Source organism: Chiloscyllium punctatum, chromosome 28 (genome assembly GCF_047496795.1).
Source record: "Chiloscyllium punctatum isolate Juve2018m chromosome 28, sChiPun1.3, whole genome shotgun sequence".
Lineage (NCBI taxonomy): Eukaryota > Metazoa > Chordata > Chondrichthyes > Orectolobiformes > Hemiscylliidae > Chiloscyllium > Chiloscyllium punctatum.
In genome coordinates, this window is record NC_092766.1 from 78234872 (window position 1) to 78255039 (window position 20168).

The 20168-nt window shown below is 43.3% G+C and overlaps 1 long non-coding RNA gene across 1 annotated transcript; it reads right to left on the minus strand.

Annotated features, from left to right (window-relative positions):
- Positions 1-8268: 8268 nt before the first annotated feature.
- On the minus strand, positions 8269-11766 carry LOC140453860 (uncharacterized). Its single transcript, XR_011952517.1, has 3 exons — positions 11728-11766; positions 10983-11089; positions 8269-8338 (listed from the first exon to the last, which is right to left on the minus strand). It is a non-coding gene; the product is annotated as an uncharacterized lncRNA (long non-coding RNA).
- Between the last annotated feature and the right edge of the window lie 8402 nt (positions 11767-20168).

Here is a 20168-nt window from a genome sequence, read left to right on the forward strand (position 1 = left end):
GTAGAATTATCGTCAGAGAATTGCAAGTGTGGAAGCAGGCCATTCGGCCCATCACATCCACACTGACCCTCAGAGCCTCCTATCATACCCCTGTAACGCTGCATTTCTCATGGCCAATCCACCTAGCCTGCACATCCCTGAACACTGTAGGCAATTTCACATGGCCAATCCACCCAACCTGCACATCCCTAAACAATATGGGCAATTCAGCCTGGATTATTAACCCAACCTGCACATCTTTGGACTGTGGGAGGAAACCAGAGCACCCGGACGAAACCCACACAGACAACCTCAATAAGATGATTATCCTGTTCTTATTTCCCAGTTCCACTCAAGTAAGTTCATCGGGCGAACTCCCATGAATATCCTCCCTAAGAACAACAATAATGTTATCCCTTATCAAAAACACCATTCCACCTTCTCTCTGATCTATCCTTCCTCTTACATCTATTCCCTGGAACATTAAGCTACCTGTCCTTTCCAACCTAAGCCACGTTTCTGTAATACCCACTATATCCCAGTCCCATGTTCAAAACCATATCTTAAGCTCATCTGCTTTCCCTGTAAAATCTCTTGCATTGAAATAAATGCAGTGCAGTGCGATCAAAAGGACAGACTGATGGGCAGAGGGGGCGGGATGGCCCTGTTGGTGAGGGATGACCTTCAGTCACTTGCGAAGTGGGAGACACAGAATCAGGAGATGTAGCGTCAGACTGGAGGGTGGCTAACGTTGTCCCACTTTTCAAGAAAGGTGGGAGAGAGAAAACAAGGAATTATAGACCAGTTAGCCTGACGTCAGTGGTGAGAAAGATGCTGGGGTCAATTATAAAAGATGAAATTATGGCTCATTTGGATAGCGGTAATAGGATTCATCAGAGTCAGCATGATTTACACAGGGGAATATACTGACTTGAACTGACAACTGGCTGGCTGCCAGGAAGCAAAGAGTACTTTCCTTTCAGAATGGCAGGCAGTGACTATTGGGGTACGAGAAGGTTCGGTTCTGGGACTGCAGCTGTTTACAATATACATTAATAATATAGATGAACATATTAAAAGTAATATTCGCAAATTTGCTGACAACACAAAGCTGGGTGGCAGGGTGAAATGTGAGGAGGATGTTATGAGAATACAGGTTAACTTGGACAGGCTAGGCGAGTGGACAGATGCATAGCAGATGCAGTTTAATGTGAATAAATGTGTGGTTATCCACTTTGGAGGCAAGAACAGGAAGGCAGATTACTATCTAAAAGGAGTCAAATTTGGTAAAGGGGAAGTACACCGAGATCTAGGTATTCTCATACATCAGTCAATGAAAGCAAGCTTGCAGGTACAGCAGGTAGTGAAGAAATCTCACTGCATGCTGGCCCTCATAACAAGAGGAATTGAGTATAGCAGCAAAGAGGTCCTTCTGCAGCTGTACAGGGCTCTGGTAAGACCACACCTGGAGTATTGTGTGCAGTTTTTGTCTCCACATTTGAGGAAGAGCATTGTGGCTATTGAGGAAGTGTTGGGTCGGTTCATGAGGTCAATTCCCGGAATGGCGGAATGATCATATGTTGAAAGATTGGAGCGACTGAGTTTGTATACACTTGAGTTTAGAAGAATGAGAGAGGATCTGATAGACACCTACAAGATTATTAAAGGGTTGGAGACTCTGGAGGCAGGAAGCATGTTTCCACGGATGGGTGAGTCCAGAACCAGAGGACACAGTTTAAAAATAAGGGAGAGGCCATTTAGAACAGAGTTGAGGAGGAACGTCTTCACCCAGAGAGTACTGAACACATGGAATGCACTGCCCCAGAAGGCAGTGGAGGCCAAGTCTCTGGATACTTTCAAGAAAGAGATGGATAGAGCTGTTAAAGATAATGGAATCAAGTGTTATGGAGATAAGACAGGAACAGGAAACTGATTGTGGATGATCAGCCATGATCATAATGAATGGTGGTGCTGACTCAAAGGGCAGAATGGCCTATTCCCGCACCTATTGTCTATTGTACCTTGTCAGTCCTACCTCATTCTGTGCCTTGCCCTTGCCTGTCTGACTTCTAAACTGTACCATCCTGAGATATACCTCCTTTCTCATTATCTCTTTAGGTTTACTCCCACGCCCTCACTGGTTCAATGTCTCCCGAGTAGCACTAGCAAATCTCCAAGTTTGGATATAAGATACCTTCCAATTCAGGTGTAATCCATCCTTCTTATGCACGTCAATTCTACCCCAGCAGAGAATCCAATGATCCAAAAATGTGAATCCTTCTCCCCTGTATCAGATCCTTGGCCATGCATTCATCTGCTCTACCCTGCTATTCCTACTCTCACTAGCATGTGGCACCGGGAGTAATCCAGATATTACTACCCACAAGGACCTGCTTATTATCCTCCAGGCTAATTTGCTATATTCTCTCATCAGGACTTCATCCTTTTCTCTTATGTCATTGGTACCAGTGTACAGCGACCTCCCACTGATCATTCTCCCCTTTCAGTATATTCTACACCCTTGGAGCCATCCTTCACCCAGACAGTAGGGAGGCACCATCCCAATCTGATGTCTCACTGTTAGCTACAGAAACTGCAGTCTGTGCTGCAGACCAGAGAGCCCCCTATCACCTTCGATCACGTGGAACCTGATATACCTCTCATTACACTAGATCCATTCCACTAGGAACTTGGCTGTCAGTGCAATATTCCCATGAGTGTCTGTGACCCCAGACGCTTTCCAATATACATGTTTGAGATGGAAATAACCACAGGAGACTCCTGCATTACTTGCCCTTCGCTCCTCCCCTTCCGAGAGGAAACCCATCTACCTGACTGGATCGGCAGTTTTCCTACCTTTCTGAAACTTTCACATATCACACCCCCCAACCCCCATCCCCCCGGCTCCTGTAAATTCTTCATTACCTTTAACCATCGCTCCATCTGGTCCATGAAATACTACAGGATTTGCATCCTCACTTCCTGCAGACAATCAGTATCACTGAAACTTTCCTTAATCTCCTAAAACCAACAGGAAGAGCACATCACTGTACGAATGGTCACTTCTGCACCTTAACAGTCCACAGACCCAGTAAAAGGCACACAGCCTTACAGCTTTACAAAACACTACTCTAGAATAAATTAGTACCAATATTTTATATTAAAAAACTTAATCAAAATATCATAAGATGTGTATTTAAAGATATAAACCGTCGCCCTACTGAATATTGTAGCTTTACTAAAATAAAACAGACTAAGATTTATCTTTGAAGAGACCGAAACCCACTGAGCTGAGTCACAGATGAACAGCACTAAACAGAACCTTCGGTCAAATTTTTCCATGCCTACCAGATATCCGAACCTAATCTTATCCCTCTTGCCAGCACCTGAGCCATTGCCCTCTAAATCTTTCACATTCATGTCAAGTATCCAAATGCCTTTGAAATGTTTTAATTGTCAGCCTTCACCACTTCTTCTGGCAACTTATTCCATACACGCACCACTCTCTGCATGAAAAAGTTGCTCCTTAGTTCCCTTTTATACCTTTCCCCTCTCACCCTCAACCTATGCTCTCTATTTCTGGACTCTCCTACTCAGGGAACAGACCTTGTCTGTTTACCCTATCCATGCTACTAATGATTTTATAAACCTCTACGGAGGTCACCCCTCAGTCTCTGATGCTCCAGGGAGAGAAAGCCACAGAGTTTTTGCTCTCTTCCTGCAGCTCAAGCCCTCCAACCCTGGCAATATCCTTGTAAATCTTTTTTGAACCCTTTCAAGTTTCACAACATCCTTCCGATTGATGCAGAACAGAATTGCACACAATATTCCAAAAGAGGCCTAACCAATGTCCTGTACATGACCTTCCAACTTCTATACTCAATGCTCTGATCAATAAAGGAATGTATTCCAATCACTTTCTTCAATATCCTATCTACCTGCAACTCTATGTTTATGGAAATATGAACCTGCACTGCAAGATATCTTTGTTCATCAACACTATCTAGGAAATTGCCACTAAGTGTATCAGTCCTGTTAAGATTTGCTTTTCCAAAATGCAGCACGTCACATTTATCTGAATTAAACTCCATCTGCCACTTCTCACCCATCTGAACAGCATCCTGTTGTAATCTGAGGTTACCCTCTTCGCTGTCCACTATACCCCCAATTTTGGTGTCATTTGCAAACTTACGAACTATACCTCCTATGCTCATATCTAAATCATACATATAAACGACGAAACGTAGTGGACCCAGCACTGATCCTTGCGGCACTCTACTGGTCACCTGCCTCCAAATTGAAAAACAACTCTCCACCACCACCCTGCCTTCTACATTTGAGCCAGTTCTGTATCCAAACGGCTAGTTCTCCCCGTATTCCATGAGATCTAACCTTGCTAACCAGTCTTCCCTGGGGAACCTTGTCGAGCGCCTGACTGAATTCCATAGATCATGTCCACCTCTCTGCCCTCAACAATCCTCTTTGATACATCTTCAAATGTATCTTCAAATAACTCAATCAATTTTGTGAGACATGATTCCCCACGCACATAGTCATGCTGACTATCACTAATCAGTCCTTGCTTTTCAGAATACACGCACATCTTGTTCCTCAGGATTCCCTCCAATAACTTGCCCAGCATCAATGTCAGGCTCACCGGTCGATAGTTCCCTGGCTTGTCCTTAGCACCTTTCTTAAATAGTGGCACCACGTTAACCAACCTCTAATCTTTTGGCATCTCACCAGAGGCCCAGCAATCACATTCCCAGCTTCCCAGAGTTCTCGGGTTCACCTGATCAGGTACTGGGGATTAACCAATCTTTCCGGGTTACAAGACACCCAGCACGTCCTCGTCTGCAAGATGGACACATTCAACATGTCGACATCTATTTCCCCACATTCTATATTGCCCATGTCCTTCTCCACAGTAAACACTAATGCAAAAACAGTTAGTATCTCTCCCATCTCCTACGGCTCCATGCGTAGGCTACCTTACTGATTTTTGAGGAGCCCTATTCTCTCGAGTTACCTTTTTGTTCTTAATGTATTTATAAACACCTTCGGGATTATTCATAACCCTATTTGCCAAAGTTATCTCATGTCCCCTTTTTGTCCTCCTGATTTCCCTCTTAAGTATACTCCTACTGTCTTTAATACTTAGGGATTTTTGGATTGGAATAAATGCAAAATATTCCATCTTGATAAAACAAATGAGGGCAGACTTACACTAATTAAAAACAGGTCCTCGAGTAGTGATATGGAACAAAGAGGCTGAGGGGTTCGGATCTTTCAGGTCTGTGTCACATGTAGACAGGGCGGTTAAGAAGCTGCTTAGCACACTTGCCTTCATTGCTCAGACCTTTGAGTACAAGAGTTGGGACATTAGTTTGGATGTTGGGGAGCCCTTTTCTGGAATTCAGTGTCCCGTTCTGGTCATGCTGATATCGGGAGGACATTATGTAGTTGGAGTGGATTCAGAAGAGATTTACCAGGATGTTGATGGAAATGGATAGTTTGAATTATAAGCAGAGGCTGGATAGGCTGCGACTTCTTTCACTGGCGCGCAGGAGGCTGAGGAGTGAACTTATTAGACGTTTCTAAAATAATGGAGGGGTGGTATCAGTGACGTGAACAGCTGGTGTCCTTTCCAGGAAGGTACGTGATTCAAGACTGAGTGCATACCTTTTAAGGTGGCAGCTGAACGGCTTTAAAAAGGTGTACGGGAATTTTTTTTATTTTTGTTCAGACAATAGTTTATGTGTGGAATGAACTATCAGAGGAAGTGGTAGTTGTGAATCAGATTACAATTTTGGGGCGGCACAGTGGCTCAGTGATTAGCACTGCTGCCAAGGCCCCAGGTTCGATTCCAGATTTGGACAACTGTCTCTGCGGGACTTGAAAATTCTCCCAGTGTCTCCATGGGTTTCTTCCAGGGGCTCCAGTTTCCTCCCTAATGAGAGAGCAGCCCTATGGTCTGGTAGGACACCGCTGCCTCTCCTTTTACACAGTGATGCCACTGTGTCTCTGGGATGGGGAGAGGGAATGCTGAAGGTAGTGGATGGGACACCACTCAGGCACAGTGCTTTGTCCTGGAGGCTGTTCACTTTATTTAATAGTGTTGGACGCTGCACTGATGCAGGCAAGTGGAGAATGTTCCAACAGAATCCTGATGTGTGACTTATAGAGAGCAAACAGACATTGGGGAATCAGGGGTTTGGGGAAACTGAGGTGTTCTCCTTGTAGCAAAGGCAATTGAGAGGAGCTGTGACAGAGGGGTTTAGAAAAGTTACACGTTATAATAATAAACCTTATACCCATCAGCTCATTATACAAGGATTACAGGACACACATTAAAGGTTTGGGAAGATTCAAAGGAGAACTTTTATGCAGCAAATGGGATTCAGATGGAATAAAATGATCACACAAAATCTAAATATCCAGGTCCTAATGAATTGACTAATTCAATCAGAGTTAGGTGTTACAATGACTGAAATTACCATCTGAATGTCCACCTGTAGTATCCTGTGATACAAGTTTATAAAATCCATCACTGTCAGTTCAGGTTAGGAACTCGCACCATCCCCTCCTCCTGGCCCAGGATGACTGTACACATTACCCCTTGTGGAGGTCAGCAGTCAGTTCAGGTGGAAATCTATGTGGGCTTCTAGGAGATTCCACCTTGGGACTTCATGTGACTGAACAGGGCAGATCTTTGACACATGGGACAGAATATTCCAAGAGTCAGTGAGATGTGGAGAGCAGGATTTGCTTCGTTTTTACCCTTCCGTGCTGCTGCTGTGCCTCATCAATAAGACATGGGGGGGGGGGGTGAAAGGCTCATGCAGCTCGATGGGCAAGTTGCCTCCATTCTGACCAATGGGCAGCAAACTCCTCCCATAGTGTATCTCTAAAAACAGAGCTACTCTGCATGCTTCACACTGCCCAGTGCTCCCTGTAAATGTTTAGAAGAATAGGGGGGTAGGGGGGTGGGGGGGATCTCCTGGAAAAGGCATAACTGTAAAGTTCTAAGAGTATTGTGACGAGAGAGAGATGCACAGGAGAAGGGGGCAACAAGTTGTCAGATGGAGTATAATTTGGGAAAGAGTGAAGTCGGTCATTTTGGAGGGGATAATAAGAGAACAGAGTGCTTTTCCCATGGTTAAAACTGTAGAAAGCTGCACCACAAAGGGATCGGGGGGGGGGGGGTATTTGTGCAGGAAACACTGAAAGGTAGCAGATTCTGGGTCAGTCACGAAATCAAGGGTTCATTTCAGATTCATCAAGTTTAAGGTACATGGGTAAGGAGTTTCAGTAGCATACGAGCTGGGGGTGAGGGGGAGACAAACAACATTTTAGAGATTGGAATTCCTGGTGTTTGTGAATGCGTAGATGTCTGATCAGAAGATCACCTTGGGGTTACAGATATGACAGCAATGTTGTGAAGAGTCTCGTTCTATCTCAGACTGCACCCAGAGAGAGGGAGGGGCTCAGCAGTAAGGGAAAGGAATTTGGAATAGCAACTGAAGGTAACGGGTTTAACCGTAACAATGTTTCTTTGGAGGAAATTGCAGTTAATCGAGTAGTGGGAATGTGATAAGCAGTTTGGTAACTGAGCAACAGTGGAGCAAAGGAGAGGGATGGTGGGGAAGGAGAGCTGGGCATCGTCAGTGTACATAAAGAAACCTCACACTGTGCTTTTGGACAATGTCACTTCCTGGCAGTGCGTAGGTGAGAAACAGGAGGGACCAAGGATAGATCCTTGAGAGACACCAAATACAAGGAATTCAGAAATGAAAGGGAGAGTGGAGATGGAGCAGGATTTACAAATGATAGTGAGGTCAAATGTTAGGTTTTTTTGGAAGAATGGATGAGAAGGACATAACCAGAAAAGACAGACAGACAGAACAAGGAACAATACCTGTGAATTGGGGAGGGGGAGTGATGAGGAGGAAACAGAGTTGGAATATCTGTAGTTTAGCGAGACTAGTAAAATATCAAGGTGAGCTCTGATAAGGCTTGACAAGAGACTGGAGAAAGATGTAAGTTTGGGACAAAAATCAGGAACACCATGTGAGGCAGCTTGTCTCGGTGGGCTAGTGGGAGGGAGGGAAGCAGCAGAGGCAGCTGATCAGAGTGTCTCAGTCTTAGTGACAGAGACACTCAATGTGCTCCTTGCTCTTGTTGTTGGAGGGAAGGATGAAGGAGACAGGATGATGGACAGTGTTTTACAAAGAAACAAAACCAGGGTTAGTGATATTTAAAATGAATGAACAAACCTAATATATTTAACTTTTATCCAGAATATTAAAATGTACAACTGAAGTCCTTGTTCGAATCCCAGCTCGGCAGATGGTAGAATCTGAATTTAAGAAAAAATAACGAATTAGGAATCTCCTGATCTCCATGGAACCATTGTCAATGGCGAAACAAATCCTGCCAACCTGACAGTTGGCCAACAAGCTACTCACTGTATTAATCACTGCAAAGTCTCAACAAAGGCATGAAACTGGATGGACCACTTGGCATCTAACAAGGCATTAGGACATACAACCACAGAATCAGTCCTCTCGACTCTGCAACATCCTGCTCACTAACATCTGTTTTTTTTTGTGCCGAACTGTCTCACAGACTAGTCAAGGAAGAGCCTGACATAGTCATACTCACAGAGTAACCCCTTACAGATAATGGCCAGACACCACCATCACCATCCCTAGATAGAGAGTGTGATGATGGAAAAGCACTTCAGGTCAGGCTGATGAAGAGCTTAGGCTCAAAACATCGATTCTCCTGCTCCTTGAATGCTGCCTGACCTGTTGTACTTTTCCATCAGACTCTTGACTCTGATCTCCAGCGTCTGCAGTCTTCACATGCTCCTGAAATCTCTGGATCTGTCCTGTCCCACCAGCAGGACAGACCAGGCAGAGGTGATGGCACAGTAGTTTACACACAGGAACCATTTGCCTTGGGAGTACTCAGCATTGACTTTGGACACCAGGAAGTCTCATGGCTCCTGCTGATTACCTCGTACCATGCTCCCACGGCTGATGAATCAGTGCTCCTCCATGTTGGACAACACTTGGAGGAAACACTGAGGCAATAAAATGGTGACAAGCCTACTCTGGGTACAGGATTTCAATGTCCTCTACCAAGAGTAGCTCAGCAACAGGATTACTGACTGAGCTGGTCGGGTCCTCAAGGACATAACTGCTCAACTGGGATTGCAGCAGGCGGTAATGGAACCAGCAAGAGGGAAAAACATACTAGATCTTATCAGTATGAATCTGCCAGCTGCAAATGCATCTGTCCATGACAGTATCGGTAAGAGCGACCATCCCACAGTCTTTTTGGAGACAAAGCCTCACCTTAAATTTGAGAAAAACCTCTATTGTGCTGAGTGGTACTATCACCGTGCTAAATAGGACAGATGTAGGAACTCAAACTGGATCTCTCTGAGGCACTGTGGGATAACAGCAGCAGAACTGTACTCCAGCACAATCTGTAATCTCATTGGTTTGTACATCCCGCACTCACCCATCACAATGGACAGGAAAGGACAGTATGCCATGAGCAGCATCAGACAGACCTAAAAATGAAGTGTCAACCTCGTGAAGCTACCAAGCAGGACTATCTACACATCAAACAGCATCAGCAGCAAGCAACAGAGCTAAGTGATCCCACAATCAATGGATCAGATCAGAGCTCTGCAGTTCTGCCACACCCAGTTGTGAATGGTAATGGACAATTAAACAACTCTTTGCAGGAAGCACCACAGATATCCCCACCCTTACTGACGGAGGGGTTTCACACATCCATTCAAAAGATAAGATGACAGCATTTGCAGTAATTTTCAGCCAAATGCAAAGTGGGATGATCTATCTCAGCCTTCTCCAGTGGTTCCTAACGTCACAGATGTGAGCTTTAAGCCAGTTCAATTTAGTTCGAACAATATCGAGAAATGGTTAAGTAGTGTAAAGGCTATGGGTCCTGCTAACAGTCTGGTAATAATACTGATAGATTGTGCTCCAGAACTTGCCACCCACCAAGTTACGTATCGCTCCAGCACTGGCATCGACCGACAATGTGGAACATTGCCCAGGGATATTCAACACAAAAACACAGGGCAAATCCAACTCAGGCAACTTCCCTCTGTCAGTCCACACTCGGTCAGCAGAAAAGTGATGGAAGTAGTCATCAACAGGGCTATCAAGCAGCAGCTGCTCAGCAACAGCCATCTGAGCGACGATCACTTTAGGCTCCAGCCGTGCCACTCAGCTACAGATTGTGTTACCGCCTGATTCACAACCTGACAACCAGCTGAATCCCAGAGGTGAGGTGAGAATGAGAGCCCAGTCCCACTCCAACACCACTATTTCTCGGTGATTCCACCCTCATCTCAGCTCATATACTGAAACTCTCATACATCGTGTGTTATCTCCAGACTTAATTATCCAAACACACTCCTGGCCAGCCTCCCAAATTCAACCTCCCTGTAATCTCAAGAAAAAAGTGAAAGCTCTATCGCCCACGTGCTCACTTCTCCCCAAACATGTTGATCCGTCAAAAGGCTCCTATTCATAAGCAACAAAAATTTAAAATTCTCATTCTTGATTTGATTCCTGGTTGTTATCATCCCTAGCTCCCTGCACCACACATCCTTTGTCGAGGTCTCAACTCATTTTCTTCGAGACTCCCAACGATTTGTTAATTCATTACTTCAACTGTGTCGCTGATTCTACAGTTACTAAAGCAACATGGTCTGGAATTTGCAGACAAAACCTCAAAGGTCTGCTTTTCACCTTTTAGAAATCCCTCAAAGCCTGCTTTTTGGCAATGATTTAGGTCACCTGACCTAAAATCTCCATCTCTGGCCTTATTTCTAAAGTTCTCAATAGTATTTTTGCCAAATTATAAGCATGATAATAAAACTACAAACTGTTCTTGTTTTGGACATTATCTTCAAGTAATCACTGTTGCTGTAATGAATAATCTGTAATGTCTCTTACCCAACCACATTGTGGGAGCACCTTCACCACACGAACTGCAGCTGTACAAGAAAGTCAAACATCACCCTCTCCACAAGCAACAGGGATTTGGCATTAATCACTGGTATCTGTGGAAGAAGAAACACAGTTGATGTTTCAGGGAGTGCAAAATGGATTATATGGAATGAAAATGGTGCAGAATTTGATAATCAGAAATGGAAGGAAAATGCACTTGCTTATTGGAAAAAAGAATTCTTGACTGTCAAAAATACTCAAGAGAAAATTAATCTGATAATAGAGCAGGACATGGTCAGGGGCCTTTCCGCAGTGAAAAACTCATTTATAAAGGGTCTATAAAAGTAATAATACAGTAGTAAACAGACCAAAAATACACCTATGGTTCGAGGCTGAGGAAGCTAGATATTGACAAAGTGGTCATGAGGGAGCCCAGAGGTGAATTAGAGCAATATTGGCTGCTATGATTCCAATGACTCTATAATCAGAGAAAGGCTGCACATGCGCCAGGCTGCACCTTACCCCCGATAAAGATGGAGGCGGCGCACATGTCCAGTGAATCGTTGTCCCGAATAAAGATGGTGGCACTCACTCAGGCCTGCAACTGCCCTGAGGCAATTCCCATTTACTACAAACACGGGACTGGGATGTTCAAATTTGTGTTTTCCGACGTGCACAATTTGTTTGTAAAACCTCTCCCCTCATAGCAACACAGTTTTTCTCCCGTTTCCCTGTTTATTTCTTTCCTTACCGTATCCTTTCTCTCCATAATTTCCCGAGCATTCATTACATCGACTCTGGGCCACGCGCGAGGGTGATCACATGGTTTAGTTTAGCTCCGCCCTTCATTCACTTTGATTGGATGGAGGACCAACATCACGCTCGGTCCTCCAGCTCCGCCCACCGTCCTTTCATTGGCCCGCTGCTGACATCAATCACCCGCGGGTCACTTTGTTGGCTAAAGCATGCGCAATGCGTCCTGCTTTAGCTGATATGTTGGGTAATGGGATAGAGAGTTTGCTGAGGGTAAGAATTCCCTTTGTGTGAGCTCTGCAGTGGATTTCCTTTATTCATGGAGGGAATTTCCTTCCCACTCATGACTGTATAGCTATGATTGATGAATCAATGTCATCTGAACCAGTACATAAACACACCATTTTCACAACATCGGAGATCTTTAGCACATTGTATCACGCTCTTCTTTGGAAACAAAGAAACATGAAACGGAGCCTCAAGGAATCGGAGCAGGAGTAGGGCATTCATCGCCTTCAGATTGTTCCCCCATTCTTTCAGATCATGGCTGGGCCAGCCCAGACCTCAACACCTCTTTTATGCTTGATCCGCATAGCCCTCAACTGCTCAATATTTCAAAAATCTATCTGCCCTCTTTTAAAATAATTTGAGATAGAATCACAGATTCCCTACTATGTGGAAACAGGCCCTTCAGCCTAACAAGCCAGAACAAACCTCCAAAGAGTAACCCAACTATTCCCCTCCCGCATTTAACTTTCACAATTGTTTGGGCGAGAAAATTCTAGTCATTCACTGAGGGAAAAAAATATTTACTTTTTCTCAAATGAATGTTCCCTTATGTAACGTCCCCTGGTTTGAGACTTCACTGGTGCTAGAAGATCTAGTCAACATCTACCCTGTCAAGCTCCTCAGAATCTTATTTCCATAAGATCACCCCTGCTTATCTATTCTTGATAGGTCAACCCTTTGGTCCTCAAAGCAGCTAAGTGAATCTTTTTTGAAAGGTCTCTGATGTTAGTTTATCCTTTATTAAATATGGGAGCTAACACTGTATACAGTACTCCAAGTGAGGACACAGCAACAGCCAGTGTGGTTAACCAATCCTCAGTCCATGCTAATATATTACCCCAATACCATGAGTTCCTAAATTGTGCAATTAACTTTTATGTCGCACCTCATCGTTTACATTTTTAAAATCCAAATACAGAACATCATTGGATTGCCCTTTATCAGCCCTGCTTGTTATCTCCTCAATGTACTTTCGTAAATTTGTCAAATATAGTTTCTCTTTCACAAAACCCAGTCTACCATGTTTAATTATAAGTTTTTCTAAATGTCTTGCAATTTCTTTCTTTAATATTCGACTCTGTAGATTCTTTCAGTAGATTTGCTAAGAATGACTCCCCTCTCTTAAATCCATGCGGACTCTGTCCAATCCTGTCACTGTTCAGTAAGAAACTTGACTGTACTCTAATATAGTTAGTAAATGTATCTGTATTTATTTTTAACATTTGATTACTTATAAATGCTGGACCCATGCAATATCAATGAATTCGTGACTCCGAATTTGGGTTACAAATTTTTTTGTTAATTTCTTTTCGTACTGTGTTATGCAGACAGCACCAAGTGATCACTCTTAATTGTGAGTAACTTTGAAAATGATATATTTTTAAAATGACATCCCAAAATGCTGCCTCATTATTGTTCAAGGAGGATTTTGCATTCAATAGTTTGCAGATAAAACTGAACAGATTTTTGCTGCAATTTGGCCAGACTGCAGGTTACACCAAAGTGGCAACTCTGTTGTCAAATTCTTACTTGACACTGCCCAAGGCGATACTGATGGGACTTCACTTTGCCATTCTGGGTCACCAGCTTTATTTCCAGGTTTAATCCTATAATCATCCTAGAGCTTGTAATTTTAGACAACTTCTCTTTTAGTTACATACGTAAATATCATACTGAAATGTTGCACTGAATGGTACCAAATCTGAAATTAGTCTCTAATCTGATAGTAATATGCTCTGACCCTTCTACATATGTATTGGCATAAGTCTATGCAGTAATTTTTCTGAAACCTGTGATTCCTGATGAAGGGCCTATGCCCGAAACATCAACTCTCCTGCTTCTTGGATGCTGCCTGACTTGCTTTGCTCATTGGGGAAACTTGCAGGATCTGTAGAAGGAACACGTGTTTCAGTGTGTATGCAATTGTTTTTTTTTCACAGAGCTTGGGACCCGACTGGAGCAGCAATGAAGCTCGTACTGTTTTTTAAGTTTCAGAGCTTGCCAAATTATTGTTGGTAAATGCAGGTGACTTTATCAAAGCACATTTCACACGCCCCAGCTCGGAAGTTGGTCCCAATTCTGTCAGTCCATCCATTCCTATGGATAACAGGTATTTCAAATGTGAGCACTCCATTTAACTATTTGGATTGAATACTTCAGTGGTTACGTCCTCTTGGATTGTTAATTTCAAATAACTTAATGTGATATTTTTGTCCCCCCTGAATTTTCCAAGCACTAGGCAGTTCTGGAATATTCCAAATATTTACAATAGATGCATTTACACTATTGAAGGCAAACTGGCAGATTTGAATACCATTGAGGTAGTCAACAACAATACATAAGTAACTTTATGAATTGCTTACTGTGGACCAACAACGTAAGCCAAGAATTAGTGAAACCACATATTGTCTCCCATGGATTCCCAAATCTAAACAGTGCATTCCAGATATGATCACTATCACCATATGGGACCAGTCTCCCAAAGTACTCCCAGAATTTAGAAAGCACATACACTGTCCCCCAAAGCTAAATCTGCTGTCACAGGCTTCACTCTTATTGCATACAATGACATTTATTGTCCAGTTCTTTAATGTGACAAATGATTTTACAAACAATTTATAAAATACTTTAAATCCTGAAGAAATATGATGTCAGCCCTTTGTAGAAGTGAATGGAAAGTGTGATGTTTGCTTGACCTTTGGCTCTATGTATCAGACCGAACTGAACCTTTAGCAAGATGTGGGATGTTTCCCACACACTTTGATTAAAAAAGCAAAGATATGCTCTGAGATTTAAATGTTCAATCAGGTGGAAAAAAAACCCTTCCAAAAATTGAGTTCGATTTCAGCCCCTTTTAAGAGACATGCTCTTGGCCTTCAATTTTGTGACATGATCATTCTTTGGTAAAGATGGCTGTGTGAAACACTGCAGGATGTTGTGCTGAAGTGCCTAGTTGGGTGGATGAGCTTTATTACTGGTATAACTGGGCGAATTTTGAGATGGAATATTATTGTGAGATAAATCTTGTTTTTAAACTGAGACGTGCTTGTGTAACTCAAGTGTGGAAACTATGCTCATGTTTGCAATGAACCTTTCACTTTTGGAGATTAGTATTTTCCAATCTGTTTTGTAAATGAAGTTCACTATAGAAAGCACAGTGCTGGAGAACCGCAGGTCCAGCAGCATCTCTGAGGGGAATAAAACATTGTAAGCTCCAAGTCTCATGACCATTTGTCCGTTCAGACAAAGAGTCACTGAAATTGAAATGTAACATTATTTTTCTCTTCACCGATGCCCTCAGAACTGCTGAGATTCTCCAGCATTTTGTTTCTGGGGTTCGGATCTCCAGCACCTACAGTTTATTGTTTTGTTATCGATCCTATGATTTGACTTGGGGAGCGAGAGGCAGCAACTGTGATCAACGAGGATAAAACTCTCCAACCACGGAAAACAAACCGGTTCTTTATACTTTGCAAAACACGACTGTAAATAAGAAATGCAATTAAGCTAAGTACAAGAAGGCACACCACCGGCCTTGTCTCAAACTTGCTACTCACCTTTGAGGACTAATCTGTCAGAATTGTGTTTGCTCGCTTCCTTTGAGATCACAGTTCACAAATGTCCCAGTTCCAATTCCTGGGCCGGGCCTGGTGACCACATTGCAGTGGGGTGGGGAGCTTTGTGTCAGCCTGAACCTTCGTGAATAACAACATTGCAGGTTGAAGCTGACGGTTTTGACGAATATTATGTCATCAAACTTGGAGGAAATCCTTCCGAATGTATTGATTAACTGGACTGAGCCTGTTTACATGCAGCCCTATTAGTAGTGCGGTCATATTCTCAGTTTAGAATCACACAACACCAGGTTATAGTCCAACAGGTTTAATTGGAAGCACGCTAGCTTTCGGAGCACCGCTCCTTCATCAGGCGATTGTGGAGGGCACAATTCTAAGGCACAGAATTTATAGCAAAAACATAGTGTGATGTAACTGAAATTATCCATTGAAAAATACCTTGATTGTCTGTTGAGTCTTTCATCTGTTCGAATACCATGATAGTTTCACTTCTTTCATGTGTCAATCACCAAACCTTTTTTTAAAAGTTGCATTCCTGACAGTGGCCCACCAAATCACTGCACAGTCTCAACAAAGGAATGAAACTGGATGGACCACATTACATCGACCAATGCAGTGGAAAATACGACTACACAATCAGCCCTCTTGACCCTGCAACTTCTGTCTCACTGTGGGCCAACAACAGCAGCAGAACTGTACTCCAGCCCAATCTGAAATCTCATGGCCTGGTATATCCCCCATTCAACCATTAACATCAAGTCAGGGGATCAACCCTAGTTCAGTGGAGAGCTCCACAAGGCATGTCAGGAGCAATACCAGGCATACCTAAAAATGTGGTGCCAACCGTGAAGCTACCCAACCTGCATGCCAAACAGCGCAAGCAACACCAAATAGAACTATGTGATCCAACAACCAATGGATCAGATCTGAGCTCTGCAGTTCTGCCACACCTCGTCAGGAATGGTGATGGACAATTAAACAACTCACTGCAGGAAGCATCACAGATATCCCCACCCTTACTGATGGAGGGGTCTCACACATCCATGCAACAGACAACAGCATTTGCAGCAATCTTCAGCTAGCAGTGCCAAGTGGATGAGCCTTCTGCATTGGTCCCTGACATCACAGACGTGAATCAACTTGACTGAAAACTTATTTCAAATCAGATCAAGAAATGGAGAAGTATTGTAAAGGTTGTCGGCCCTACCAACATTGTGGCAATAATACAGATGGCTGTGCTCCAGAAATTGCTGCCCACCAAGACAAGTCCAGCACTGGCACCTACTGACATTGTGGAACATTTCCCAGGGATGTTGAACTCAAACTCGCAGGACAGAGCCAACCCAGTCAATTTCCCTCCACCAGTCGACACTCGCTCAACTGTGAAGTGATGGAAAGTGTCGTCAACAGTGCTGTCACGAAGCTGCTCAGCAATAACCTTCTGTGACACCCAGTCTGGATTATGCCAGGGCCACTCAGTTCCTGATCTTGTTACAGACTTGATTAACAAACTGACAAACAGCTGAATTCCAGAGGTGAGGTGAGGGTGATAGCCCAGTCCCACTCCAAGGCCACTATTCCGACTTCAGTGATATCACAGGACCTCACCACAGTCTCAACTCATTTTTTGAAACACTCATTCATTCATTTTGTTAACTCTAGATTTCATTATCTAAACCCACTCCTGGCCAGCATCCCACAATCACCCTCCCTATAATCTCCAGAATATTGAAAACTCTACCGCACAAGTGCTCACTTGTACCAGAACTTGCTGATCCATCAAAAGGCTCCCATTTATAAGCAACAACAATTTAGTTTCACACCTTTGAATTAATTCCTGGCTGTAATCATTCCTATCTTCCTGCACCACACACCCTTTCATATTTCAATAACTCATTTTAGTTTAGACTCCCAATGATGTGTTTATTTTTGAGTTCAGCTGTGTGACTGTTTTTATAGATTCCAAGGCAACACGGTCAGGAATTCCCACCCTCTAAGATCTGCTTTCTTCCTTTAAGGCATTCCTGAAAAATTGCTTATTTGGCAATGGTTTTGCTCACTGGACATAATATTCTCCAGCTGTGGCCTTATGTCAAAACTTCTCAATATTTTTGTGAAATGAAAAACATATTGATTTGTACAGATATCTTCTACTTTTCACTATTGCTGAGTGAATAATCTGTAATGTCTCTTACCCAACCATGTTGTGGGAGCGCTTTCACCATTCAAACTGCAGCTGTACAAGGAAGTCAAACATCACCCTCTCCACAGGCAACAGGACTTTGGCAATGATCACTGGTATCTGTGGAAGAAGAAATACACATGATGTTTCAGGGAGTGCAATATGAATTATAGGGAATGAAAATGGTGCAGAATTTGACTGTCAGAAATGGAAGAAAAATCGACTCACTATTGGAAAACAAGAATTCTCGACTGTCAAAGATATTGTGGAAAACATAACCTGATAATGGAGCAGCATACGGTCAGGAGTCGGGCAGCAGTGGACAATCCATTTACAAAAAGGTCTGTGAACGTCGTAGTAAAATACTAAACAGAGCAAAAATACACTCATGTGTGACTGAGGAAGCTAGATAACAAACAAGTGGACATCAAGGAGCCCAGAGGTGAATCAGAGCAGTGTTCACTTTTATGATCCCACAGTCAGAGATGTCTAGCACAAAAACAGTTTCTTCAGTCCAACCCATCGATGCAAACCAGATATTCTAACCTAAACTATTCCCATTTGCCAGCACTTGACCGACATCCCTCTGAATCCTTCCTATTCAAATGCCTTTGAAATGTTAAAATTTTTGTTTGCACTTTCGGCTCCTTTTGAATTTTCCAATGTGCACCAAATGTTTGTAAAACCTCTCAGCCCACACCAGCACCATTTCCCTCCCACTTTCTGCTGTTTATTTCTTTCCTTACCAACAGCTCTCCATCCACACGTCCCGCACATCCGCGCCCACCGTGAGGATGATCACGTGGTATAGTCTAGTTCCCACCCTCATTTACTCTGATTGGTCGGAGGACCAAATGCCCCGCCAGGTCCTCCAGCTGTGCCCCTGCCCCTGCCTTTCCATTGGTGTTCCGCTGACATCAACCACCAGGGGCCCATTGTTGCCTGGATCATGCGCACTCCTTCGTGGCTTTTGTTGCTGTTAACCAGTTACAAGAGTGAGACACAAAGTTAAAAATCACACAACCACCTGATGAAGAAGCTGCAAAGCGAGTGCTTCCAAATAAACCTGTTGGACTACAACCTGGTGTTCTGTGAATTTTAATTTTGTCCATCCTAATCCAACACCAGCACCTGTAAGTCAAGAGTGTGGGAGGAATGCAAAATATAACAACAAAAGAACTAGGAACAGGAGATGGCCGTCCTGCCCTTTGAGCTTGCTCTGTCATTCATTAAGATCATGGCTGATCATTTCATGGACGCAGAACCAATTACCAACGTTCTCACCATATCCCTGAATTAATTAATTATTTCTTTTTTAAAAAAGTTATCTTAGCTTTAAAAACATTTACTGAACTAGTATCAACTACTTCCCTGGGCAATGAGTTCCATCGAGGTCAAGAAGTTCCTTCCCAATTCAGTCCGAAATTTGCTGCCTCTAATCTTGAGGTGATGCCCTCTTGTCCTGGCTTCATCTGCCAATGGAAACATTCTCTCTACTTCTATTTTATCCACTCCATTCATTATTTTATATGTTTCCATTCTTCTGAATTCCAATGAATATAATCCCAATCTACTCAGTCTCTGTTAAGCCAACCCCCTCAAATCTGGAATCAACCTAGTTAACCTCCTCTGCACCCTCGTGCCGGTACATCCTTGAGCAAGTAAGGAGACAGAAACTGCATGCAGTACTCCAGGTGTGGCCTCACCAGCACACAATACAGCTGGAACATAACCTCTGCTTTTAAACACTGTCCCTTCAGCAATGAAGGCCAAAATTCCATTTGCTTTCTGAATTGATTGTTGTACCTGGTGACCAACCTTCATGCGGAAGGATACTCAGGTGCCCCTACATAGCAAATGATACAACTTTTTAAGGCTCAAGTAATAATCTCTTTTTTAATTTTACTCCAACCAAACAGTATGACTTTACATTTATGAACATTCTATTCCAAATGCCAGCCCATTGCCCACTCACTCAATGTGTCTCTGTTCCTCTGCAAAGTTTCACAGTCCTCCGTACACTTTGTTCTGTGACTCATCTTAGTGTCATATGCAAACTTTGACACCCTACATGTGGTCCCCAACTCCAAATCATCTGTATCAATTCTAAATAATCGCAGTCCCAACACTGATCCTTGAGGCACACTATTAGTCACTGATTGCCAGCCAGAATAGTACTGATTTATCCCCACACTTTGCTTCCTGTTAGTCAACCAATCTTCTATCCATGCTAATACTCTACTCCTCACGCCATGCACCTTTATATTATGCCACAGCCTCTTGCACAGCACCTTGTTGAAGGCCTTTTGGAAATCCAGGTACACTGCATCCACTGGGTCCCCGTTGTCCACCTTGCTCAAAATGTCTTCATAGAATTCCAAAAGATTTGTGAAG